At 41.4% G+C, this 26,869-nt stretch overlaps 1 protein-coding gene across 8 annotated transcripts in view; it reads left to right on the forward strand.

Moving 5' to 3' along the window:
- Positions 1-26,869, forward strand: part of LHFPL2 (LHFPL tetraspan subfamily member 2) — a 157,797-nt gene that overhangs the window by 77,030 nt on the left and 53,898 nt on the right. For 7 of the 8 annotated variants that reach the window (XM_079143594.1, XM_079143593.1, XM_079143591.1 and 4 more), the window contains one exon: positions 816-876. The exons of the other annotated variant lie outside the window; for it this stretch is intronic. The gene's annotated coding sequence lies outside the window, so the exon portion shown is untranslated. The remainder of the gene's footprint in view (positions 1-815; positions 877-26,869) is intronic. 8 annotated transcript variants of the gene reach the window in all.

Genomic DNA, 26,869 nt, shown 5'->3' on the forward strand with positions numbered 1-26,869 from the left:
CTTTCAGAATCTGTATTTTTTATTTATTTATTTATTTATTTGTAAAGTGAAACCCAGTGACTTTTGTGCAGTATCTGTAACTTATTTCAAAAGCATAATGATTTCTTTAGATTGAGGAGCCTTTGAGTCACGTACTGGCTACTCAACCTCAGGAACAGTTGGATTAGCACTGGCGCTACTGATATTAAACTATTTATCAGGGTGACAGTGTGGTTACTTGTAGCTTGCTATTACTTATTTTCATGGTCAGCCCTATTTGAAAGTTTTGATTATAGAAAATGGACATGTGGGTATTTGGGGAGATAATGGCTACACTTGGTAGAATAGAAAGAGTGCTTTCAAGAGCATGACCTCATGGTGGGGGGAAGAGCACGATTCAGAAACCTTGGATCTGTGTGATATTAGGGAAGGCTCTCTACTTAAGCTCGGTGTCCTTATCTGTCAGTGGACACGATGCTTACCTGGGAAGGTTGGAATATGAAGTCTAGGAAGCATAATAAATTTTCAACAAATGTTAACTGTAGTATTTTATATGAGAAATTTGTTCCATTTACTTTTAAAATTTCATAGCACTGCTGAAGATATATTTTGGAATTCTTTAGTTTTTGTTTTTGTTTTTTCTTTCCTTGCTTATTAGTACGTACTGTTCCTGGAAAGCAGTGGTTATATTCTAGGGCAAGTTGAACTATTGGTGTGGAAACCAATATTTGAAGAAGCATCATATATTTTATTTTAATAAGATATAAAATTGCATGGTAGTTTGTCTTTGTGTGTGTGTGTGTTTAAATTAACCTTTCATTCAATTTTTTCTCCAGGTGGTATTTTTCTGAAGTTGTTCATTGAGACTTCCCAGCATTTCTGCAAAACTATAAATAGGTAAGTAAATGAAATCAGACATCCTTAGTGTTGGTGATTGTTTGGAAACACTTTCCAGGTGGGTGGCAACTTCCTACTTGAGAAAGATGCCAAGTTTCAAACTTTTGGACCCTGTGTGCTAAGCACTAGTATTTTTAGGTTAGAAACTCCTTTTTGGATACACATATGTCAGGGTTGTAAAGGACTCAGTGAAGTTTCATAAGTGGTATTGAATTTAATGCTATAATTTCTGTGCTTCAATTTTGACATTGTTTTGTTGCCATTTATGAAGAAGTTTCAGAGTTCTCAATTATGGCCTTAGTAGAATTTAAGTTGTCTTCCCTTTTGAACTTTTTTGTGGACCATTTCCCCATTTGTTATCATTTCTCTCAGGAAGGGGAAGTAGAAATGGCCAATTCAAATTACCCAATTTTATTACTTGATGATAGTTCATATAAGATTGCCAAAATGAAAGTTGGAAAAAGTTAACTAATAGGTGTTTTATATTAACTGCATAGATTTTGATTTATAAGTCACTTTTGGAAAATATTAGTAATGAGGGTTGAGTAATCATCCTGTAATATACTTTAGTGCAAATTAAGACAGTGGGTAGTTAAATAATTGTCCCTAAAGAATTTGATCCAGCTCTGTTTCTCAAATGCCTGTTCAACCAGGGCCTCTAGAAATGAGCTCAAGCCAAAGGACCCCGGATGTGTATGGATTCTGGACAACTAACCACCTCTCCAGGAGGGCTGGCAATGTGCAGGGGATTTACACAGAGTTTTCTCTCATTTGTAGAGAGGTCATCTTTTGGTTAATTGATTTGGGGGAAGGAAAATTTACTCTTGTGTCACATTTTGGGTGTTGTTATGATGTTCTAACAACTAGTACTATTTAGGTTAGGAAGATTGGGTCTTTTTTTAAATGGGAACTGTAAATGCTTGTGAGTTATAAAATGATTGGAGCAGAATTCATTCTCATGGGAAGGTGAGGGCTGACATTAGACAGTGGTGTCCTGAGCAGTTTAATTGTTTGCACCTTAAACTGATAATCTTTAAATATCTGCTCCATATTTAGTGGGGATGGGAGAAGCTGATTTTCCATTACTGAAGATTATTAATAAAAAATATATATATTTTTCCTGTACGTTAAAAAAGGATTTTTTTACATATGATTTTCTGAACCAAGTATTCATGAACCTGTTTAAAATTTGGCTAGCTGTGACACTTTACCATGTATGTTCAAATCCAGAATTTCAAGATGCCTGTCAGCCAGGCAATGTGGAGTTAACAGTGGGGCCTGTGTTTGCTCAAATTGTCCCATGAGTGAAGATACTCTCAGCAGAGGCAGGTTTGTGCGGTGAGGAGTGTGTTTCCACTCAGAGGCACTGTCACTTGAGTAGGAACAGGAGCAAGTGCCGTGCTGCCTGTGATCTTACTTGACCACCCAAGTTACATGTACCTGTGTTTCCCATGTATACTGGTGATGGTTGAGTCTGTCCATCCTGGGTGGTGCCCTGTTTGACCTTGCTCTGAGGAAAAGCCATTCCATTTTGTAGTACTTTCAGAAGCAAAGTCATGTTCTCCCTTAAATCCCCCTCTCTGAAGAGTTAGTCCCATAAAACCAGCTTTTTTTATGTCTTGTATTGTTGTTTTTTAAGTTGTGAATTCATCCTATACAAATTAAAAAAAAAAATTATCAGGTCAGACAGGCACAAGAATAGACATTCTGAATTAATGGCATCTGAATTTAGACAATTATGACCCTATTTCCTGTTATACACATTGTATTGACATGTTAGAAGGTTCCTCTTGATTGCAGTTTAAGGAGAGCCTTGACATTTGGCAATCCTAGGGAGGCATCCCCCTCTACTGGACACACCCTTGGCCCGGGATCCCACTGGCTATGTGGTGTCAGTTGGCTGTGCCACCGAAGGCAGGTTTCTATACTCCTTGGCATTCCAGATCTCTTTTCCTGTGGATGATTTCTTCTTTCTTGTGTGGTTGGGAAGATTGATCAAGGTAAAGAGGGAGAGTATGTGATGTTAGTTAACAAGAACCCCCTGGTTGGCTCCCTGACACAGGGTCTGATGGATTGGTCACTGGATGTGGAGTCTGAGAAACTGTCTTTCCAGGCACTCACGTGCTTCTTAGGGCAAACATCTCCCCTCCTGTGCCTCATTTCGCAAAATGGCAAGGCAATACCTGCACTGTTCTGCTTGCCTGCTCATGAAAATTGTGGGAAGGCTTTGAAAAATGGGAGTTTGGGTGTGTGGTTAGTTTAAGGGAACTTCTATCGGCAGGCTTTTTTTTTTTTTTTTTTTTCTTTTTCAACCTAGTCAATTTCTGGGCTTGAATTCCTGCTCTACCCTTTATAATTAGGTGTGTGACCTTGAACAAGTTATCGACACCCTCTCTGGCTTTCACCTATTTCACAAGGTTGCTAGGAGAGTCATTGATGTATGGAGAGTTGGGCACAGGAAACTAACACCCAGTGAATCTCAATAAATGTGCTTGTAAATTTGTCAGGACCCAAGAAACGAGGCAGAGAATTGGACTCAACAAAAGTATCCACAGTTTTAAAATCCCTAGAGTTTGAACATTAGCTTGTTGAACTTTCTTTTACAACAGGTTTTTGTTTTTTGGTTAGTTTAGAATCAGGAAGATAATTTGGATGGTCTGGGGGTGACCCTGCAAGGGGTACTCCCTCATCAGAAGAGTACAATCCTTAGGAGTTGGTGGGTTTTCTTCCTGAGTGGACTGGGGTCCGTCTGTCCTCACCTGGGGAATTCTTACTGGAACTCACCAAATGAACAGAGTGGATATCTACTTGATAGCCCCTCCCCACACATGGCTACTGAACATTTGAAATGTGGCCAGTGCCACTGAAGAACTGTAATTTTATTTTATTTAAAAATTATAATAATAGTTCGTTTATTGGAAAACTTGCAAATGTATTTGAAATAACTTGGGTATGCAGATCTGCTTTTTCAACTATAAACTTTACAAAGTTTAAAACCAAATCAGTTATTGCATATGAAAATTTTTTGCCTGAATTGAGATATGCTATAAGTGCAAAATATACAGCAGGTTTTAAAGCATTAGTATTAGAAAAGAGAGTGCAAATATCTCGTTAATAATTTTTGTATATTGCCATTCTCACACTTTTCCAGATTGAGCAAAAGTTGAGAGTCTGCTTCCCAGTGTTCTAAGCCCTATCCAAGAATTAATATCTCTGCATTAAATAGGAGCCATTCTCAAGTCTCATGAAAAATCTTTAAAGAAAGGTGGCTTTCCTTTGCACAGTTTAATTGTTATGATATGGAGGTTCCTAAATTCAAGTATCACAGCCTAGGATTCACTACACCGTCAGACTGGAAGCAGTAATAGGAATGGGCAAGAACTTAATAAAGGAGGATATAACAGCTTTCTCCCTTTACTGAAGGTAGATTGGACCACATATATGATTTTTAGATAGGAAAATAATAAAGTACAGAGAGCAATTTTCAAGATTTAACAAAAGTAAATCAAAGTAAATACATTAAAGACTTTTTCAAGTGGGTACAGTTCTTATTTATCTTTTAATTTTCATTACCTGTAGGTTGACAGCTTGTCTTTCTTCTGATAAGAAATCCTGGTTACAGAAGACTTGGGAATATATTCCTACATTTCTTATACCAAAGCGAGCACTGATTTACTGGGGGAAATTAAGTTATTTTCTCCTAAATGATAGTTTGCAAACCAGTCTTCTGGGTCATGGCAAAGCGTGACCTGGGAGCATGGTGCCTATATCAGGTGCCAAGTCAACTTTCACCAAGGAAGCAAGATGTTGGGCTGACAGTAGTATTCTGTGCATATCCAGGGGGACAGCCGTGTGGCAGAAGGCTGTGAGCACACTTCACAGGAGGACCACACAGAAAAACATCAGAACTGAGCCATGACCAGTGTCACGTAAGGCTCAGGAAATACATCTGCCATTTGTCTTTCCCTTTCAGTTTTGACTTAAAAAAAAAAAAAAAAAAAAAAAAAATCCTCAAACTTGTTAATTGGCAGACTACAAACACAATCATTAAAAGAAGAAAAAAAACACTTTCATGATCTTCATGAAAAATTGGGGAAAGTAATATTTTACTTAATAAATTAAGAAACTATCCAATTCTTTCAGGGACCTTCTAGAGCAGCACTGTTCAATGAAAATATCATTGTGAGCCAAGTATAGTGTTTAAAATTTTTAGTAGCAACACTAATAAAAAATTAATTTTAATATATTTAACTCAAAATATCCAAAATGAAATCATTTCAACATACAATGTGTGGAGCTGGTCCTGTAACATTTTCTGGAGGGACTCTATAACAGTATGTAATTGAGTACTCAGCACAGTGCCTGATGAATATCATGTATTTAGTAAACATTGAGTAAAGGGAGGGGTGCATATGTCCTTAAATACTACTTCCCATTTATAAGGGAGTTTGGGGAGTACAACCCCTTACAATTCAGGAGGCCACAAAGGTTCTGGTAGGCAGAGGTGTGAAGTTGAACTTTAAGCTTTCAAGGTAAGGATCATGGGCATGTCTTTATGTAAATGGATAGCAACAGGAGTATCAATTGGTGTCAAATCCAGATTGCCCAGGAGCCAGGAGAACAGGTAGGAAGATGTCACTGGGAAGAAACTGAGTGCCGAGAGGGAGGTGAGGGAGGGTGGGAAGGCATAACAGATGGGCACAGTCCCAGTGAGGCAGGACCTATGGGATTAGCTTCTGACAGAAGCATGTGTTCTGAAGCATTTGGAGGGTGGAATTGCATAGGGAAGCTTAAGTACAGAGAATAAAGGTTTATAGAATTCTCATGTTGTGGCTCCAATTCTTTTTTCTTGAAAATATTTTTTTTTAGTTGTTGATGGACGTTTATTTTATTTCTTTACATGTGGTGCTGAGAATCAAACCAAGTGCCTCACACATGGTAGGCAAGTGCTCTATCACTGAGCCACAATCCCAGTCCTGGCTCCAGTTCTTTTGAGAAGTAGGTGGACAGTCAGCTGCTCTGGGGAGAGGAGGTGACCTGTCTATCCATCTTCCTGTGCATTTCTGTTGTCTTTCTGATGGGTTGTTGCACAGGGAATTCTGGTCCTCTATCTGATGGGATTCGTTCACAGGAATGTTCTGGATCTTGTCAGTAAAAGCATAGTTTTGTGATGAAATGTCTGTGAAAAAGGCTGTGTGCAAATCTTCCAGGACATGGGTTCACTTCCCGTTGGTTATTGCTATTGTCTTTCCACCTGCATGCAGACACTATGATCCTCACCTGGGAAGCTTTTTTATATTAGTGAACTCAGTTGGATGAATATACTTTGGGACAGTGTAGAGACCGTCCCCTCACTGTGTCTATAAAAAGCATGAATGTTTTATATGAAGCGTGCTACCATAGGTAATAACTACATTTTTATTTAGTAATCATTTTTTTAAAAATAAGTTTTCATGTCAAACCACAGCAATCCCTTCTTGCCACTAAAGCGGGTAATAATATACCTCTGAAGTTCTCAGATCCTGCCGTGTTTGCTCTTTGAAACTTTCCCCTGATTTCCTAACTGAAACTGACTTCTTCTGAATTAAATATTGATTTAATCTGCATTGCCTTTTGGATCAATTCAGTCACCACAATAACAATTTTGTAATCTTTCCCTCTCTTGTGCTCTCATATCGGGTGGAACACCAGCCATACAGTGGTCCTGTCCTGTCTTTCCATACAGCCTCAGCACCATCATCCCCCAACCTGAAGACCAGCCATTTGCCACACAGCACAGGGCAAGGGTGCCAGGAAACCTGTAAGGAGGGGCCTGGCTCCAGTCTCTGCACCTTACTGTGGGCATCCCAGAACAGTCTGTGGAAAACTCTCAAAGCCATTTGGTAAGCTCAGATGCACTTGGAGATTCACCTGACTCTGATCCAGATTATTCTGTATACACAGCCAAGTTGTGTTAGGAGGTGGATGCTGGCTCAGGTCATCTCTTTATCTTTGTTAGAAATCTAAAGTGACTCTTCTAACAAGCTGGCTCTCTCTTCTTGCTTCCCCACCACGGTTCTCTCTCCTTGCTTCATTCTTAGACTGCAATCCTGGCTCAGGGAAGTTCAATCGGTCTTCTTCTCATGTTCATGGAGTATGGATTGGAAAGACAATGTAAAGTGGTAGTCAAATGCTTTCATGGACTCTTCATTATTCAAGGTCAGAGTCACCAGTTTGGGGCAATTTACACCCTATATCAGGTACTTATAAATCTATCCATTTGGACACCAGCAGGCATTTTGATAAGAGGGGGTTGCAGGGAAAGTCACTGTGATCGACCCCGAGGAGTTACATTTTTCTTGAGCTGCTCTGATTTTCTGTGTTGTTTGCTTGCATATTTATACCATCTGCCCATGGGTCACACTTTGATCTTCCCTAGTACTCCTGAACACTGGTACACTCCCAAAGCCAAGCAATAGACCTTGCATACTTATATTATGGCTGGCCTAGAATTGCCAAAAGATATTTGTAAGTGCCCCTCCCCAGTTATCCAAAGAACCCATGTTCATACAGAAAAGCATAAGCATGCGTGAGAGAAAACCTGTCATTTTAGGGGCCACCACTATTAATATAATGGCCAAGTTTCTAAGAGTACTTCTTCTTTATGTTCTCTTCTTTACATGGTAGAGCTCTTACTTTGTATGCAACTTTATATTTGGTGATTCCCCTCCCCCCCCCTTTTTTTTTTACTATGTTACAAATATTTCTCCATGCCTTCCTTTCTTCCTTATTTAAAAAAAAAAAAAAAAAAATGAAGCATTCAATTTTGTTTTTTTCCCAGTACTGGACTTTAACTTGTGGGTACTCTACCACTGAGCTACATCCCAAGTCCTTATTTTTAATTTTTATATTTTTAATTTAATTTTTATTTGTTCTAATTAATTATACATGCCAGTAGAATGTATTTTGACACATCATACATGAATGAAGTATAACTTCTCATTCTTCTGGTTGTACATGATGTAGAGTTACACCACTTATGTATTCATATATGCACATAGGGTAATAAAGCCCCATACATTCTGTCATTCCTACCCTCTTAGCCCCTCCCCTCTCTTCACTCCCCTCTGTCTAACCCAAAGTATGTCTATTCTCCCTGCCCCCCTTATTGGGAATTAGCTTCTGCATATCAGAGAAAACATTCAGCCTTTGGTTCTTTGGGATTGACTTATTTCACTTAGCATAATATTCTCCAGTTCCATCCATTTACCGACAAATGCCATAATTTCATTCTTCTGTAAGGCCGAGTAATATTCCATTGTGTATATGTACCATTATTCTTACTTTTTATCTTGAGAAAGGGTCTCACAGAGTTGCCCAACATGGCCTTGAACTTGCCATCCGCTTTACCTCAGCCTCCAGAGGAGCTGGGACTACAGATGTGCACCACCATGTCTGACTGAATGGTTTAATATTCTGTTCTACAGTATATGTCCTAAATCACTTTAACCTTCCATCTTTGACATTTGAGGGTTTTTTTTTTATTTTTTAAAGACTATATATAAAACTTTGAATATCCTTCTATAAATAGCATTATTCAGATATGAAAATATTCCAGGAAAGCTGATGTCTCATGGTATTATATGAGAATGCTTACTTAATGACACCCTGATCGCTGTAAGGAGTTAAGATTCTTAAATGGTTGCCAGTTTATGAGTTGAAAGTGGCATTTCATTTTAATTTTTACTGGTGTATGTGTGTGTGTGTGTGTTTTTTCAATAAAACTATGTATACAAATAGGCAGCAGGGGTGTTACAGAGTTTGTAGATTTCTGTTAAATAACAGATGGAAAGGGGATGGGCAGAAGGCCGTCATCGTTGATTCCTCTCCCTCCTCTTCATATCCCTTCTCGTGGCAGTCGCCTTTCAATAACTCTTTCAGGAACTTTTGGCTTTTTATTATTAATGAAATTGACTGTTTCTTGTAAACTGAATGACCATTTGTTATTTTCTCTTTGGTGAATTGTTTGTTCATGTTCTTAAATTCAGGCAATATTGTCAGTTGTGATGATGACTTTGTCCCATTTTTCTAGAAAAGTTTGTGGAATGTAAAATTCTACATGTGTTCTCTACTCATTAACTCTTAATTGCATATAAAATTACCCTGTGCTTGAAAAGAGCTCAGGTGTGGACCTGTCAAAGAGACCACAGCTAGAAGTTCTTAGGTGGCTTCTTGGTTGTGACTGCCAGTACCTGAAAAGTCAGTGCTACCCAGCGTCTGCCCCACCTCACCCATGTCTGTAGGTACCCTTGCAGACAGGCAAGGCGCAACTACTGCTGTCAGAAAAAGAATAAAACACAGCGTGTCAGCCCATAATAAAATGTTCATGGACTTCATGAAATACTTCTCATCTTTTTCTCCTCTCCTGACATGTCTTCTCTGTTCACTTGACTGACTTCTTGTGTTTTTCTGCTTAATAATTGATTCCATGTACTCCTTGGCCCCTTCTCTCCCTCATCTCCTTGCATTCTCTTGAATTATCTAGTGTACTCCAGGGCTTCAGCGGCCACCCACAGCTGGTGCTCCCCAGATCAAACCTCTCCTTCAGGTTGCAAACCCATGAAGCCAACTGTCTGTTGGGCATCTTCCCCTGATGTCCACTGGCACTTCTAATACAGTTTATCCCAAAATGAACCTTCTCCTCCTCCTTTCATCTGCATCCCTGTTCCTCCTGCCTGCATCTGGACTTTGCTTCCTGATTTAGTGAATGTGTGTTTTCCTAATTAAATATATTCTTGCCAAATGGATAAATCAGATTTCTTGAGAAGAAACCAAAGTTGGTATTTTGCAGAGCATGCTATTTTTTTTTTATTGTAAACAAATGGGATACATGTTGTTTCTCTGTTTGTACATGGAGTAAAGGCATACTATTTGTGTAGTCATAAATTTACATAGGGTAATGTTGTTTGATTCATTGTTATTTTTCCCTCCCCCCACCCCTTCCACCCCTCTTTTCCCTCTATACAGTCCTTCCTTCCTCCATTCTTGCCCCCCTCCCTAACCCTAACCCCAACTCCTCCCACCCCCCATTATATGTCATCATCCGCTTTATCAGCGAGATCATTCGTCCTTTGGTTTTTTGAGATTGGCTTATCTCACTTAGCATGATATTCTCCAATTTCATCCATTTGCCTGCAAATGCCATAATTTTATCATTCTTTATGGCTGAGTGATATTCCATTGTATATATATACCACAGTTTCTTTATCCATTCATCAATTGAAGGACATCTAGGTAGGTTCCACAATCTGGCTATTGTGAATTGAGCAGCTATGAACATTGATGTGGCTGCATCTCTATAGTATGCTGATTTTAAGTCCTTTGGGTATAGGCCAAGGAGTGGGATAGCTGGGTCAAATGGTGGGTCCATTCCAAGCTTTCTGAGGAATCTCCATACTGCTTTCCAGAGTGGCTGCACTAATTTGCAGCCCCACCAGCAATGTATGAGTATATCTTTCTCCCCACATCCTCACCAACACCTATTGTTGCTTGTGTTCTTGATAATCTCCATTCTAATTGGGGCGAGATGGAATCTTAGGGTGGTTTTGATTTGCATTTCTCTTATTACTAGAGATGTTGAACATTTTTTCATGTATCTCTTGATTGCTTGTAGATCTTCTGTGAAGTGTCTGTTCATTTTCTTAGCCCATTTGTTGATTGGATTATTTGTATTCTTGGTGTAGAGTTGTTTGAGTTCTTTATATATTCTGGAAATTAGTGCTCTATCTGAAATATGAGTGGCAAAGATTTTCTCCCACTCTATAGGCTCTCTCTCCCTGCACAAAACTCAACTCAAAATGGATCAAGGACCTCGGAATCAGACCAGAGACCCTTCATTTTATAGAAGAAAGAGTAGGTCCAAATCTTCAACATGTCAGCTTAGGATCAGACTTCCTTAACAGGACTCCCATAGTACAAGAAATAAAGGCAAGAATCAACAACTGGGATAGATTCAAACTAAAAAGCTTTCTCTCAGCAAAGGAAACTATCAGTAATGTGAAGAGCATGCTATTTTAATGGAATCTATTTATGAATTCTTTGTTGGAAGTGAATCCTCATCTATTAGTTTACCATTTATAGGAACTTGAATTTTTTACCTACTTACTTGGTTTAAAATCCCACATACCCTGAATAATGTCTATTGTATATAAGTCAGGCAAGAGCCTCTGGACAGTACTTTCTAGTTAGAGGACTTTTGCTTTGAGGGTTTGATATATTTTTCTTTGAGTCTTAATTATTTCCATATTCCAATATGTATTGTCTTTTGTAATATTGGAATTATCCTTTATTAGTTAGTTTTTCAGCTTACCTCCCAGGGAAACTCACGCAAGAAATACAAATATTTTCATAAGATTCTTTGAGGGAATAAAATTAATATTTTTGAGAATGAAAATATGGTGACTTATCTCCTAAGGATTGGAAGACTTTATTAAGATAGCAAAGTATGCTTCCCTAAGGGTAAGTTTTTTTCTTAAGGGCTTATTGGAAATGTGGTGCTGGAAAGAATAAAAGGAAATTTAATACCATGGAAGTTGGAAACAGCCTCTGAAATCCAATCTGTTTTAGAACACATATAACACACTAATTCTCAGAGATTTAAGACAGCTCAGTTTACTTCCTAAGGCTGTCAGACCATTACGATGGTGACACGGAATGGTTCTTCAGCCTGATGTGCCATGGCAGGGTTATATATACCAAGATTTCTTTTCTGCACCTGAAGAAGGGGCACCCCTCGGTCTGCCTTCCCTTGCCTGTGTCAAGTTGCTTGCTTTAGTTTGGTACTTCTCTTAGGTTGGGTTCCTCAAAAATAGACATCACTGATGCTGAAAAGTGAAGGAAGTTGTAGGGAGAATCTGAGATGTGTCTAAATGTTGTTCCCCAAATGACACGTGCCTCAGTAACAACTCCTGACAAACTATTAGAGTAAGTGGAACAATGGAATTATCAGGGCTCCTCATAGGGTTGAAGTTTCCTCAGTGCTAATCAGCCTACCGAAGTATAAGTAGACCCACAAGGAAATTACGATATTTTTTCCAAATGCTCAGATCTGGAAGAAAACAAAAAATCTGTTGGAAACCTATGGCAGCCAAGTTTGAACAGAGCCAGCCTTATTAGTTGGGGAAATTCCTGGGGAAGGAAAGAAGGTGGAATCCAGTGCTGTTAGTGGACCTTAAATAGCATTCTATGCTTTATTTTTCTGTTTTTTTCTGTTATGCTAATGTGAAAGCCTTGTTGTCATCATAACACAAGGGATGAGGGATATGATCCTCAGGCTGTAGACATCTAATCATTTGGAGCTATTGTGTGATGCTGGGGCAATAAAGAGTAGGGAGGTGTCCCTGTCCTTAAAGAGCTTTGAGTCTAGCCATGTGTGGACAAGTACAGAAGTCACTGCCAGTGGGTAAACCAATTATATTAGGGATGAGAAAGAAACAATTAAATCTGCCATTGGGAAAGGTATCTTAGAACTGTGACATTTGAAGTAGGACTTGGGGATGACCAGCTTTTGCTAAGAGATGACAGACAGAAATGTGGGCAGAGGAGGCATGAAGTGCAGTGTGGTCAGGAAGCAGCGAATGGTTTGGCGTGAATGGGACATGGATGTATAAGGTGCTGAGAAGGCAGCCAGGAGAGGCTGGGCTTGAACCTCCTGAGGCCCTTGCCCCTGCTTTTGCTGCCTCTCCCATACAAACATTAAAAAGTGGGTACCGTTTGTGGCAGAACCATTTCTGTTGACTTATATCCAAACCCTGACTAAACATCCCAGCATTGTAGTAACAATTTAGGTACAGAATGATGACTGGAACTTAGACAACCTGTGTGGGGTTCAAAGATACTGTATGGCCCACGAATACCTTGTTAAAGGGGAAATTGACTTGATTTATATTGGTGGTCAATTTTATACAAAAAATATGGACTGGGGATGTAGCTTAGTGGTAAAGTGCTTACCTAACATGCAAGGCACTGGGCTTGTTTCTCAGCACCACTCAAAAAAAATTTATATGTAGACACACACATACACACACACACACACACACACACACACACACACACACACACACACAGTAGCCAAGTATCATGGCTGTGATCCCAGTGACTTGGGAGGCCAAGACAGGAGGATCACAAGTTTGAGGCTAACCTCAGCAACTTGGGAAGACCCTCAGCAAATTAGTGAGACCCTGCCTCAAAATTAAAAAAAATAATTTAAAAGAAAAGGATTGGGTTTATAGTTCAGTGCCCCAGGGTTCAATTCCTTGTAGCAAAAGAAAAACATAAAATACTATTTTTTTTCTCTGTTAACCATGTATTTTCTTTCATTCTAACAAGCTCCAAGTGTTCTGTATTTCTGGAAATATCTAGTTATATTCAGTAGCATTCAGAACTGATTGTATTTATTTTTTCCTAATTCCTTCCCCTCTCTGCAGTATAGTTGTCCCACAGCATTGGCCCTGCTGGAGGGGCACACCTGCCTTTAGTTTCCTTCAGAACATGGTCTGAGAAAGGGAAGAAAAGTAATAAGGTGACATCAGGTTTTCCCCCATATTACATTATGCAGCTAATCTCAATCCCTTTGGCTGTCTTTGTCTTTTGTTCCTGATGGAATCACTGTATTGGTAGAGGGTAGAAAATCTAACATAGCACCCAGGTCCTGGGCCGTTGCTCAGATTTCATTGGGAGCAGAAGCTTGAAGGTGACTCCCAGATCCTTCAGTAGGAGCCCTGCGGACGGTAGGTCGATGACTGTCTCACCCAGTGTTGGACTGACTGACCTCTAGCTGTTTAGATTCAAAACTACACAGAAAGCCTGGAGATTAGCTCAGAGCTTTCACCTAGCACATGCGAAGCCCTGGTTTAATCTCCAGCACCACAAAAACAAAACAAAACCCAAAACAATGCATATATTTGGTTTTGATCCATTCTCAGAGAGGCCTTCCATGTGTCTTTGCTATAGAACAAGGAGTCACCTTGTTTATTTCTTAGTGTAACCAGTGTACTTACAATCCTTTGTCCCTGAGGAATTTCTATTTCCTCTTTCATCATTTATGAAGTATTTTTTCCCATGGAATTCCCCATTTCTCTGTAGACTCACTTTTGTTCCGTCTTTTGAAATTGCAGTCAGGCTTCAAGAAGGATCTGTTTCCCTGATGACTTTACAACACAAGATAAAGACTTAAAATATTTGACATCAAAGAAAGAAATGAGAGGATCTCTTGAGTCCAGTTTAACAAACTGGCCACTGACTGTCGTGTATCTTTGGCTGAATTACTGTCCTTTAGTGAATGAATGTAAGAATGATCAGTTCTGAGGAAAACTATTCCAAGCAGCCAGATGAAATTCTCTGTACCCCTTGTCAGTCACTGTACCAATACCAGAGTGAATACCAAAGTAAATAGGGCACCTCTTCACTCTTGGGTTTGGCTTCAGTGCCACAGTCTGCTTCACTGGGTGCCGCACTCTTCTTCATGCACAGACTTGGTCCCTGAGTTTGAGGAGACTGCCCTTGATTGCTGTGGTCTTGTGAGTGCTCTTGTCATAATAGCCAAACCTTCGATTTGATTTCGCTCTCCCTATCCGAATCATCACCCTCTATTGGGACCATCGGGGTCTCATGAATAGAGTGTTAGATTACTAATTTTCCTATCACAGCTACTGAGAACTGCCAGTGGAGAAGCTGGTTTTAGGATGGATGAATAGTTTCTTTCCAATTGAGCAGAAAGTTGTATGGGAGGATACAGGTTCATGGCCAATAGACAGGTAAGAAGTGAAATGGTTTTTTAGTGACTCTTTTGCCCCTTGTGGAAGAAAAGCCACTGGCCTCCTACTCTACTGTTTTGCTCTTGTCACTGAAGTTTAAACTTGGGAAGTTTCATCAGAGTGCATCTCAACCTTCATTCTGTAGGAACCAAGACTTCTGTCAGTGCTCAAAACTATCATAGCTGAAGAAAAAGATGCCAAGGCTTTGTGCATACAACTTTCAAATGTTTTCCAAGGTTAATCAAGATGATTTTTAGTGAAGGTTTCTTTGTGTCTAATTCCCTGAGGGATAAGTGGGGCGATCTTCACTCAGAACTTGGTATATCGTATCATACTTCCATGTATTAGAAGGTAATGTGGACATATAGGGGACATTTCTGGAACATCTCATAAGACAACAACAAAATATGCTAAACTAGAACTTCAAAACTCTGGGATTCATGACCAGTCTTCCAGAATGTTGTTATAGGAAAATAGTCTTCCTCTGTTTCTACAAGCTTGTTAATGATTATACAAAGTTAAACAGGTTTTATTTTTATTACAGGACCTCTCAGAGACTTCAGCATACTGATGTTTGCAAAGGCTTGCCAAGAGTCAGATAGAGGATCACTTTGGACTCAGGAACTATGACCATGTCCCAGAACTCTTGTCACTCTGACACAGTTGAGGGGTACTGACATGGGTTGATTAAAAATAGTCACAAATTCTTTTTAGCTCTTACCATCAAGAACTGGAGTCTTATTTCCCCATCGTTGAGTCTGTACTGGCCTTCTGACTTGCTTTCACAGATAGAATGTGACAGAAGTATGGTGTAAGTTCAGAACTGCAGCCCAAGAGATCTGGCAGCTTCCACTTTTACCCTCTTGAAATGGCTGAGACCTCCATGTAAGGAAGTGGTCTAGCCTCCAGGAGGATGAGGATGCCTTGATGATAGGCCACTGCCAGTTATGGGGCTCCTAGCCCAGATGACCTGGCTAGACAGAGGACATGACTGAGCCCAGGCAAAACCAGTGGAGGAACTGCCTAGCCAACCCAGCGAATCATGAGAAGTAATAAATCATTGTTGTTTGAAGCCATTCTGAGGCACTTTTTTACATAATAGTAGTTAATGGGTATGCCAACATAAACACTAGCACCCGGCAAAAGCTTTGAAACCAGACAGAAAAATGTGTTTTTAAAATCTAATCTGATACACGAAGGAGGTTCTTCTGGTTTAAAACGAAATTTCTAGACAGGGGTTTTCCAGAAACCTGAGTCAAGTGAATAGTTAACAAGAATTGTAATATGTTGGGTGTGTGATGAACAGCACCAGAACATGACATCTACTCCTAGAGTGAGTGACCCAACAAGGCAAAGCTCATGCAGCCTCAGAAAGGTTGGAGGAATTTACGGAGAAGTTTCTGACCTGTTCTCGGGGACAGTTTCCTGAAGACTGTCTGACAGCTACGTATGAGGGTGACCATTGTTGCTTAGGGCTCATTCTCATGGCTTAATAATTATGTATGAGCAGACACGGCATTGGGTGTGATCCATTTGCTCCACTCGATGACCAGCTGTGGGATGTGAAGACTTTCCAGTGTTCCTATTCACAGAATAGTTTTAATTATTCCTGGATTCTAGATGCAGATCTTATTTGTAGATGGCACAAGGGCCTGTTTTCAGCAGGTAAGATGTAGAGATGTGAGAGGGAGACCTGACTGGTGAGTGCCTGGGCTGGCAGATCCTTAGACATGACATCTGCTGTCTTCTTGGTGGAGCTGTTTACACAGAAGATGAGGCTGCAACTGGGAGGCCTCAGCCAGAGCCCCCTCAGCAGTTATGTCCAGGCTGAGACATAACTAGCACACTGAGAATGGATCACGACAGTCTTGCTACAACCATACTGGCCCCAGTGAGTTGGAAAGAAGCAGAAGGATCCGGGAATCATGGGAGTTGGAACTGGAAAAGACCCACTTGGTCATGAAGCCTCTTCCTCTGTCATGGCCAGACTATTCCCCTGGGATACCCTGCAGTGCTTTGTAAAATCTGTTTCCGAATGACTCAGGCTGGGAGTCTTCCAGTTGTTCCCTGGGGAGGCAAAGCGGCCTTTTCTGAGGAGGAAATATTTTCCTCACGATTGGTTGGAATTTTTTTTTTTGTTGGTTGGCTCCAGCCCCATTACTCCTGGCTGGTCTCCCTCAGACCACCCTGAACAAGTTCCCCCTCTACCTCTTGGATTCCCACACTTAAATCTATGTCATGCTTCCGCTGAGCAGCAATTAAACCCAGGAGGAAGGGCCTGCTTCCTAGTCTTGCACTTTCTGAAGTAATGACTTTCCCCAGCTGCTTCATTATTCTGAGCCCTTGCTCTGAATTTCTAATTTTTTTTTTTGATCCTTGTTTCATTTCATGTTTGGAAACCGTGCTTTTACTTCATATCTGTTGTACTTCATATCTACCATGGGAATGGCATTTTTACTGAAAATTAATTGGATTTTTTAAATGATTTTTTTTGCTAGACTGGCTCAGCCTTGGTTGACATGTTGTTGCCTAGTGTGTACAAAGAGCTGTCAGTGGACTATGGCTCCTCCAGAAGCTGATAATGATACCATCCATACCGTACTGGTTGGTATAGCTGTGTAAACCCTGGTCCTAGGACATTCTGGGGATTGGGAAGTTGATTAACTCAATACATAGTCAGTAAAAGAAAGAAACTAAGTGTGTCCACCAAGCTCACAGCCGCATTGGGGATGTTTAGGAAACGAGGAATCGTGGTTTGTGGGTCTCTGACTTTGTTGTTACTGATGAAGCCAGGCGTTGACTACCGTGAGCTCACCAATGATCTCTACTAGTGCAGTCCAGCCAGAATTTGTAGGCCATGAGGTTGAAGTCAGAAGAGAGGTTTAAATCAATGATTTTCTGAGCGTGTTCTACAAGGGGTTGCAGTTCCTAGGGGCATTTTAGGAGCTACGTGGAAGCCATGGGAAGAGAACCTCTTGTTAACCCTCTACAGCTCTGACTTAATCTGTTTCATGTAAAGAACTGGGATTGCTTGTCAGATTCTGTTTGATAAATAGTATTACATGTTCAGAAAAAAGTTTGCAAACCACAGGTTCGGAGAACTGACCTCTAGTAAAAACAAGCAGAAAAACCTCTTCAGCCCAGCAACTAACGATTACATTTCTGGGATCCACATAGATCAATCCGCAGACATTTGAAAGCAGCAGAAAGCGAAGGACTAAACAAATAGATGTTTCTGTGTAACTACTGTGTCATCAGGAAACTCTTAGTCAATATAAGCAGGACATGCAGACTGTGGCCTTTAAGTGGCAAGGAGAACAAGAGCTCAATTCTGGTCATAGAGCAGATGTCTGCCAAATTGTCTTAAACACCAGCAAGCCCTGGAGTTGAGGTTATTAAGAATCATACAATAAAAGCTACCATTTATTGAGAGCTTTCTCTGTGTTGGGCATTATAACGAAGTGCATGTCACACATGGGGAAACTGAGATTTAGAGGTGAGTGATTTGTCCAAGGTCATACAACTGATTAAGTGATGGAATGCTTTGACTAATTTATGCCCTTAAATGCTCTGCTGTATCACCACTCTCTGAATCCCTTTGTATTTTTATCACATGCACATACACACATCCCTCTAAAGGTTCTGTTGAGTCCCTAAGGCTGGCAAGTTTGAAAAATTGTGTTGCTGTAGTTATAGCTTTTTGATCAATCCACTCAAAGATTGCTCCATATAAGATTGAAATTTAATGTTGCATGTAAAATGCCCTCGTTGGTAGAACAAAGACTATAGAGAGAGCCAATAATATAGTTTGACACTGTGTACTGATACCAAGAAGGTATGTGCAGCTCTGAGTGTATATTTGTGCATTGTGGCCTTAATGACTCAAACAGCCACTTCAGATATTTTCATGGTATAGCAGAAACTGGAACTCTGGACATCATAGCAGCAGGTGACAAGGTAGGTGAGAGTACCCTATGTGCAGGTTTTAGGTTTTAAATCTTGGTGTCTTTATCAAATATTATCTTTGCATCTCCAATTCATCCTCTGTATCATGGCCTTTCCCAAAGGCTGATTAAGTGAGGATGGGTCTGTTTTTAAGGGTCTTCCCTTGACTGACTTTACGCCCTTCCAAATATGCATGAACAAGTTCCTTGTTCCTTGTTCCAAGTTCCTTGTTCTTGCCATGAACCAGGTGGTTCAAGTAAGTTGCATTAGATTCTTCTGAAATTTCTCTCAGTTATTTGCCTCTGTTGGAGCAAAGTGGGTCTCCTAAGGAGTGAGTTTAACAGGCATTTAGGTTTGTTTTTTTAGGTGCATTTGGAAATGCGAGGGCTTTTGGAAAAACTATTGCAGAGCACATCCAGGTGGCTTGAATGATTCGCCTCCTCACATTGTGCCAAGTCTTTTTCAACAAGGCAAAAGCTTGCAGTGGGTTTCTCTCAGGGAGCAAGCAAGGCAGGGGGTGGAGGGAGTCATGAACTGATGTGGGTGTTTGAGAAGTATTGAGTAATACTCTTTCAAGCCATAAGGACCCCTTTTACCTAGCAGAAATTCATAAACAGTGCCCTGGTGGCTTAAAAATGTCCATGTTCTTTCCCAAGTCCCAGTCTCACTTCCTGAAAGTAATATTTTTGTTGAAGAGTTAAACCATACTAGATCTTCACAAAGGAACCAACACACAGGAAGTTCTACTCCTGATTCTGTAGCAGATGATGATGACTTTAGAAAGCCAGGACCTTACATGTTGCCTCCTGGTGGGGAGTGTGTTGGTTTTGAGGTCATGAGGGAAAAGTTGCTGAATAACAATAAGCCCTAGTGGATCGAGTTCTAGCTAGCCATACAGAATTGCTCTGTGCGCCATGGTGGACCCAAATGTCTGTGAGAGTGTATGGTCCGCCTCACAGTGACAAGCAGCTTGTCAGTGCTTTCCAAAACATCTGTCTCAAAGAGGCAACTGAAATTCCTACAGGGGAGTGTTTCTATTCATTGTCCATGAGAAATGAGAGTGAGTGGGAGTAAGTGCTACACAGATCAAGAGGAAATGAATCTGCTCTCCACTTGGGATTACAATGCAGATGAATTCCATATTTTGGTTAGGGAATGTTTTCTTTATTTAAAAAAAAAAAAAAAAAAAACCAAGACAAGAAAAGTTTAACTGCTGACCCAGTTACTAGAAAGCTGACTGAAAGGCAGTTACAGGCCTGCTGAGATGGTCACTGAAGTTTGTATTTTGTTGTGATGTGTGTGAAAATGGCCTAGAACTTACTGGCACACTTTTGCCTTTGGCCCGACTTTCCTACCAAGGTGGTCAGACGATGCTGACAAGCTGCTTTAAAACTGCTGTGGTCAGCAGAACTGTGGATCCTTCACTGCATCTGCACAGATTCGTCATTTGAGGATTCAAGCAACACACAACATATTTATCCTATTAACAAAAATTGCAAAGGAGGTTTGCCTGGCTAAATTTTTGTTGTTAAAAAAATGATAGTCATATAAGAAAGCAACTATCAGTTTTGATTTAGAGATTTTATGTGCCCATCCTTATCCTATACTGTGTAAATCCCAAAGTGGTAAAGCTGATTAGCTTAGATGCATTGTGTTCAAAATATGCTACTTGTGACAATTCAAATGAGCTCTCTTTTACCCTCTGCAGTGTCACTCAACTTCAGACCTGCTATGTGTGGCAGATGTGTGCAAGTATTCGGTGTTGAATGTGGAAGTCCCACATGGTCCCTGCACTCATGGAGTTTACTGTCTGTAGCATCCAGGGACCTGAAGCTCATAAGGAAATTGACTATGCCTGGAGAGTTGCTTTTGTGGGAGACTCTGAACTGATAGGTCAGGCCTTCTCATTGTTTCCCTGGATGGGGCATGATCAGTGATTGTCCTCAGTGTTTCTTGGTGCCCTTCACAAGAACTGGGGACAAGAGTGCTTACCCGCTGCTTCTCCCACTTGGTCCATTAGCCCACTGGAGCTGAATTGGCCTCCAGCATTCTGAGCCTCTTGTGGCTCTGCCTGGAATTGCAGAATATAAACAAAGGCTCAGACAGATTCCCCCCTGCCCCTTCTCAAGCTGCCTGTTCTGCCCTCAGTCTACATGCAACAATGGTATTATCTTGCCTGAAATTTTATCCCTGTCACTGTGCACAAATCTCACTGTCACACTTAGTTCTTCAGCTGTATCTGAAGGTGACCCTACTGAAGAAGACTCTTTCTTCAGTCCTGCATGGTCTTTCCTGTGCCCTGAAATTTCTGGAGCCTGCATCCTGAGGGTGGCTGCCTTGAGCTGTACCAGTTTTGCACCTGTATACGGGAGGTTGTGCCCTGAGCCTGAGGATTGTCTCTCAGGCAAGGCTGAGGACGTGACCCTCCCACTGTGATCTTTTCTTGAGGAGGGGCAGCAGAGGGAAGATGGGCATGCTGGAGATGCACAGCTGGGGAACTCAGGGAGCTTTGAGGATGCACACCCCTGCTGTGGGCAGGGTCTGGTCCTAAGGAGGTTCCCCTAGGGAGCATTTACTGGGTGTGATGCCATGTTGGGGACGAGAAGGGAGTCAGAGAGGACTCCAGCTTCCAGGAGTGGGTCTAGTGAGGTGCTCTTACGTCTACCAAGCTGCGGAAAGTACTCGTGGTGTTGAAGTGGCACAGCTAAAGACCAGAGTGACCCCCTTTCCAGGGGGCAATAGTTTAAAGGGAAAGTTTCCATGGAAGAAGTGGCCTTGAGCTGGACCTCAAAGGACAGGCACAAGGTGGACTTGTAGAGATGAAGGGGGAAAGACAACAGTCAAGCATGGAGTGGGCCCAGCAGGAACTCTGATCAGCTGGAGCAGCTGAGAGGAACAGGCAGGTTCAGTTGTGTTCAGCGCGTGCCAGGACCCAAACAGAGCAGCCATGGCTGAGAGGAGCCCACCAGAGGATCCCTGGAAGTCCTAGGAAGCAGAGCACCAGCACCCTGTACTGGTAGATGGACAGAAGGACAAGGGCATGTGGCCATGGCAGCTCTGAGAGTGGGCGATTTGACTGTGCCCCACAGCAGCATTTCCCATTCAGAAAGCCAAGCCTCTCAAGGGACCTACTGGAGGAAGCAAGCCCCAGGGTAACGTGAGGCGTGTTCAAGATTATTGCCCTTTTATTCCCCTACTGACAAATTAGAGCCATAACACAGTGCTAGAGAATCTATTTCTGAAAAATGTGGAAGTAGTTGGACAAAACCTTAATGACAATAGTCTTTAAAAACAAACCCAGAGGTCTAAACCCAGAGGTTAAATTTCTGTAACTAAAATGTTCTAGAATTACAAATGACTTCCCTCTTAAAGTAGATCGTTGTCATAATTCAAACTCAAAGCATTCTAAAGTTATTTCTACTACAGAAGTATATTTTTAAAGGAGGGATGCTTTTTTAAAAAACTGAACCCTGGTGACCAGTTCTCTGCTATCTGTGGTCTAGGTGGGCATGAGGTAATGACTGCCCTCTTCAACACAGGTGTGCAGGTGCTTAGGGCTGCCTTATTGATTACCACTGTCCCACCAAGCAAGCCTTAACTGAAAGTCGTCTTCTGTGTGGATTTGTAGCAGTCTTAATGTTTTTTCTGCTTCTTGAGTGTTAGTGGAGCCCCCATCACTAGAAGGCTGGAATCTGTTTTAGTAAATGATTTATCAGGTGCCAGCTGGTCATATAGCCCATGCACGAGTGTCCAAAAGGGACCCTGTGTTCTTCCTGAGAACTTTGTGACTGGCCTGGCCAGGGGCACCCAGACAGAGGTCAGACCAGGGTCTGACTTTGTGTTTTCCGCACCAGAGTGTTCGTGAAGGGCCTTACATTTGAAATAGGAGGGTAACCTCTCTCATGGCTCCCATGTTCCAGGGCTGTGAGAAACCTCAGAGGAGCCCCCATAAGACCTTGGGGTGTGTTTGTGTTGTTATCAGCAAATCTTTGAGAGATGTTCTTCCCTCATGCCCCCTCCCTCTGGGTGTTGGCCAGCACTCTCTCTGCCCACAAGCCTCAGGGATCACTTGAGTGAGCTGGTTCAGTCTGTCCTAAGCACCGGCACACACAAGGCAGGGGGATGGGGTAAGGACATTTGGAAAGGTGGAGCTGTAGACTCAAGGGTGTTATGTCAAGCAGTTAATTAGGCACTTTCTATAAGGGGTAGGTGGGAAGATTTCTGTTCCTTGTTTTTTTTCTTTCTTTTTTTTGGTTGGTTTTAATGCTAATACTGGTGTCATTTTTCCTCATGGTTCACTTCAGTCTCTGCCCCAAAACTTCCATGATTCTCTTTGGCAATGCCAGGGCTCAGCACTGTCCACTCACTAAGGGAATAGGAATGTCACAAACATTGGGGTTTTCTTGTTGCTAAGGACCAAGAGTGTGGGATGGAAACTCTCCACATCTCTATAGTAAGGTGGGGACTGCCCGGCAGGGATATGTGTTTTGTTCAGACAAGTGCATCGTTCCACGCCAGCCTTGAGTGCCCCTTCAGAAGGCCTTTGTCTGCCCCGTGGAGAAAGAGCTGTTGTCCAGCACTGCAATTAACACTGGGAATTTTATAGCTGGTTATGTTTTATTTAAATTTAAAAAATTAATTGTGCATGTGTATGGGGTATAGTGTGATAACTCTGATACGTGTTACAATAAGCAATGATCAAATCAGGGTAATTTGCATGTCTATTTCTTTAAACATTTATTTCTTTATATTAGAAGACTAAACTCTCCTTATAAATTATATATTTATAAAATATAATAAATTGTAAACTGTAGTTACTCTATTGTGCTGCACAACCCTAAAAATTGTTCTTCCTAACTGTTATAGCTTCTTTAATACCCCACTTGTAAGTCAAAGCTGGTTGCAGAGATGCAACAGCAGTGGGTGCTTGAATAAGTGCCCTAAGTCACGGGTCTTAGGAAATCTCCCAAACACTTCTGCTGCTGCCAGGCCTCGAGATACTAAAAAGGAACTGTGTGGTTCTCCCAAACCGTTCCTGTAAGAAGCCATTGATGTGAGCCTGTCCTGGTTCCTGAAAAGGACAGCTGAGACCAGAATGTGTGGCCTTTGAAACCAGTGACTGATATTTTAGAACTGAGAGGAGGAACTTGCGTGGAGACCATTGTTTTTGTAAAGACACATCATGTTTCTTCTGTCAGTTTTGCAGTGTTGGCAGATAAAATGCTACAGCCCAGAGATCATCACCAGTCCCATTTTCAGGAAACAAACAAGACAGTGACCCAATTTAGTCACTTTTCATTTGTGAAAGTGTGTGAGTTAGACATAACCAAAGACAACTTGAAGAGTTCTATTTCATAGTTTAGTTAACATAAAATGTATCTCTCAGCAAACAGAGAATGGATATTGGTGGGCATGGTATGTATTATGTTTGCTACATTGCTTCACACTCTGCTGGTATAAGATAAATGAAAACCAGAGGGTCTGTTTTGCTTAAAACAAGGAAAATGCTATGCATGCCTCTGTGTTTATGTGTGTGTGTGTGTGTGTTTTAAAAACGTGTTTGCAGCATCTATGCTAATCACATTTGGAAGCCACTTAGTTTTTCTGGAAGGTGACGGCCTATATGAAATGTTGAGAGAGCATTAAATGCTGAACTGCTAGTCTTAACTACATGCAGTGTGAGATCAGAGAAGGGAGAGATTCGTGTGGACCGAAATGGAATTCAAAAGTATATTTTACTGATTTTGGTTCTAACTTAAAAAGTAACAACAATGAAATGTTTGGCTGGTCTTTTAGAAGTTAGGTGTGGAGTTAAGGAGAATGCCAAGCCTGGCAGTAGAAGCTGTGTGGTTTTAGGACTTGTTCCAGCAGCCATATCTTCAGATGCTAATGTGGGCATTGTGGCCAGAGACCCCCACAGATGTCATTCCCTGCTCTAGATGATGGTGTGGAGCATGTGACAGCTCTGTTTCAGTTGGGGTGGTAGTCAAAGGTGATAGAAAGCCAGTGGCTAACCAGTATCTTCTAAGCACCAACTCTGTACAACCATAGAAATCACCACCTTTATTAAACACATACTATATGCTAAGCACTTCGTTTCTGTTTCTTACGATTACTCAGTGAAGTAATAAATCAAGTTCTACCATTAATTTCATAGATAAGGAAAGAGGCTCAGGGGGTTATCTTTGTTCATGTATACTGCTACAAAAAAAGTACCTTAGGGTGGATAATTCATAAAGGCCAGAATGTATTTCTTACGTTCGGAGACTGGAGAGCTCAAGATCTAGGTGCTAACACTGGTGTTTGGTGGAGGCTGCTCTCTGCTGCTAGGATAGTGCCTTGTTGCAGTGTCCTCACCTGGCAGAAGATGGAAGGGCAAGAGAACACTCTCTTCAACCTGGAGCCCTTTAATAAGGGTACTAATTCCAGAACCCCATGACTTAATCACTATCGGACGCCTCACCTCTGAATACTATATTGGGGACTGAGTTTCAACATGAATTTTGGAGGAGACACCATCACTCAAACCATAGCAGAGGTCTAGTGACAAACCTCAGGTCATCACACTGTAGTTGAGCAACTGAGCTAGCAATTTGAAGTAGGTTAAGGATGGATTGCTTATGTTTTAAAGGATCCTGTTTTCTGGTGTGTGGTTGGTGGCAAACCACTGGAGATATAAAGGATAGGTAGTGGGTGGCTGCAGATCTCAGGCAACCTGTGAATCTCAGAGGAAGGGGCTGGATAAGGAAGAGGAAGCTCCTTCTGCATATGCTCCTCTGTGGGGTACTGTGGGAAGGGAGACTGTGCCTGAGCAGGTATGTCTGCTGACCTTCATAGTTGGTGAAAGGAACGAAATAAGCAGGTGAAGGTGGAGGTGACGTGGGCAGCTGTTGTTGATTTGGGGAATGACTTTGGTCTCTGTAATGGTATAGTCACGTATTTAGGCAGTCGGTAAGTGTGAGTGGAAAGGCTGGGTAAGGCAGTAGTGAGTGGTGTATCCTCGGATAAACTGGAGAGTCTGTGCCATCTGAAATGAATAGCCACTGCATAGCTCTAGCCATCTGTGGAAATGTGGGCCCAGGATTGTCAAGGGTACTGCTTATCAGTCAGAAATCTGTTTTTTGTTTTGTTTTGTTTTTGTTCTTCTTTTTTACATTGTCCTCCAATCTTTGAATGTTTGCTACTATTTTAAAAAATTTAAATGGGCTCATTGTTGTACATAGCCTTCAACCTAGAATCTTTGGAGAAAATGGAATAGAACTTTGGACAGACGGGTTGGAAACCCCAAGACAAGAGACCAGGATACAGGGTAGCAGGTGTATCTCATTTGGTAGAGCCATATCAGGTGATAGCAACTCACACCAGCATTTCTTAAATCTTGGTGTTCATATGAAGTCACCTGGGAGCTTGTTAAAATGCAGATTCTAAGGCAGGAGTCGCAGGATGGGTCTGACATGCTGCAGAACTAGGGCCTCTGTTGAAAAGGATGCTAAGGCAGCATCTAGGCTGCCATCTAGGGAGAGTACTGTGATGAGTTAGTGCCATCTACTGTGAGCAAAGAAAAGGGAAATACCTCACGTTACCATCTCTATGCTGCACCAGGCAATGAGGTAAATGCTATCTTATGGTCATTTCCAGGGTCCCCCGAAAAGGCAGAATTCAAAAACACAGCTAGATGAGAACTTTAGGAACTTCACATCCTTTTTATGCACACCCCTCTGCACTTTAAAAAAAAAAAAAAAAAAAAAAAACTTGGACTCATCTGTCTATCATCTGGGAAACTGGGATTAGACTATTAAACTTTCAACTTGGGTGGGATAAAGGGAGAGTTAACTGATTAGCTTTCCCTTCTTTCTGCTGTGTATTGAGGGTGAAAAATATGTCTTGCATATGTTGGTGTTCTGTTGCTTCCACGTGGCTTGGCGTCTTTTCAGCATGGGGTCTATGGTGGGAGGAAAGGGTGGGGGCTGAGGAAATTGTTTTGAGCAGAAATCATCTTGTTCCATTCACTAAGAGCTGTTCTTGGAGCTCTTCTCTAGGTCCCCTGCCTGTGTTCAATGCCCTTGGAATTGTATGCCAGGAAACAATATGATCTTTCTAATTGGGCAAGTGGGAGGAGGGATTGGGTGAGCCAGGATGGGCCTGCAGTTGATGCCTAAAAATAGATCTTTTTCCTTATGAATAAACATTTTTGGGGAGCAAAAAGCCTTGCACATTTTTAACCATCCTGAGCCAACATTGCCTTGACAAGTCAA

Source organism: Sciurus vulgaris, assembly GCF_902686455.1.
Source record: "Sciurus vulgaris genome assembly, chromosome: 6".
Classification (NCBI taxonomy): domain Eukaryota; kingdom Metazoa; phylum Chordata; class Mammalia; order Rodentia; family Sciuridae; genus Sciurus; species Sciurus vulgaris.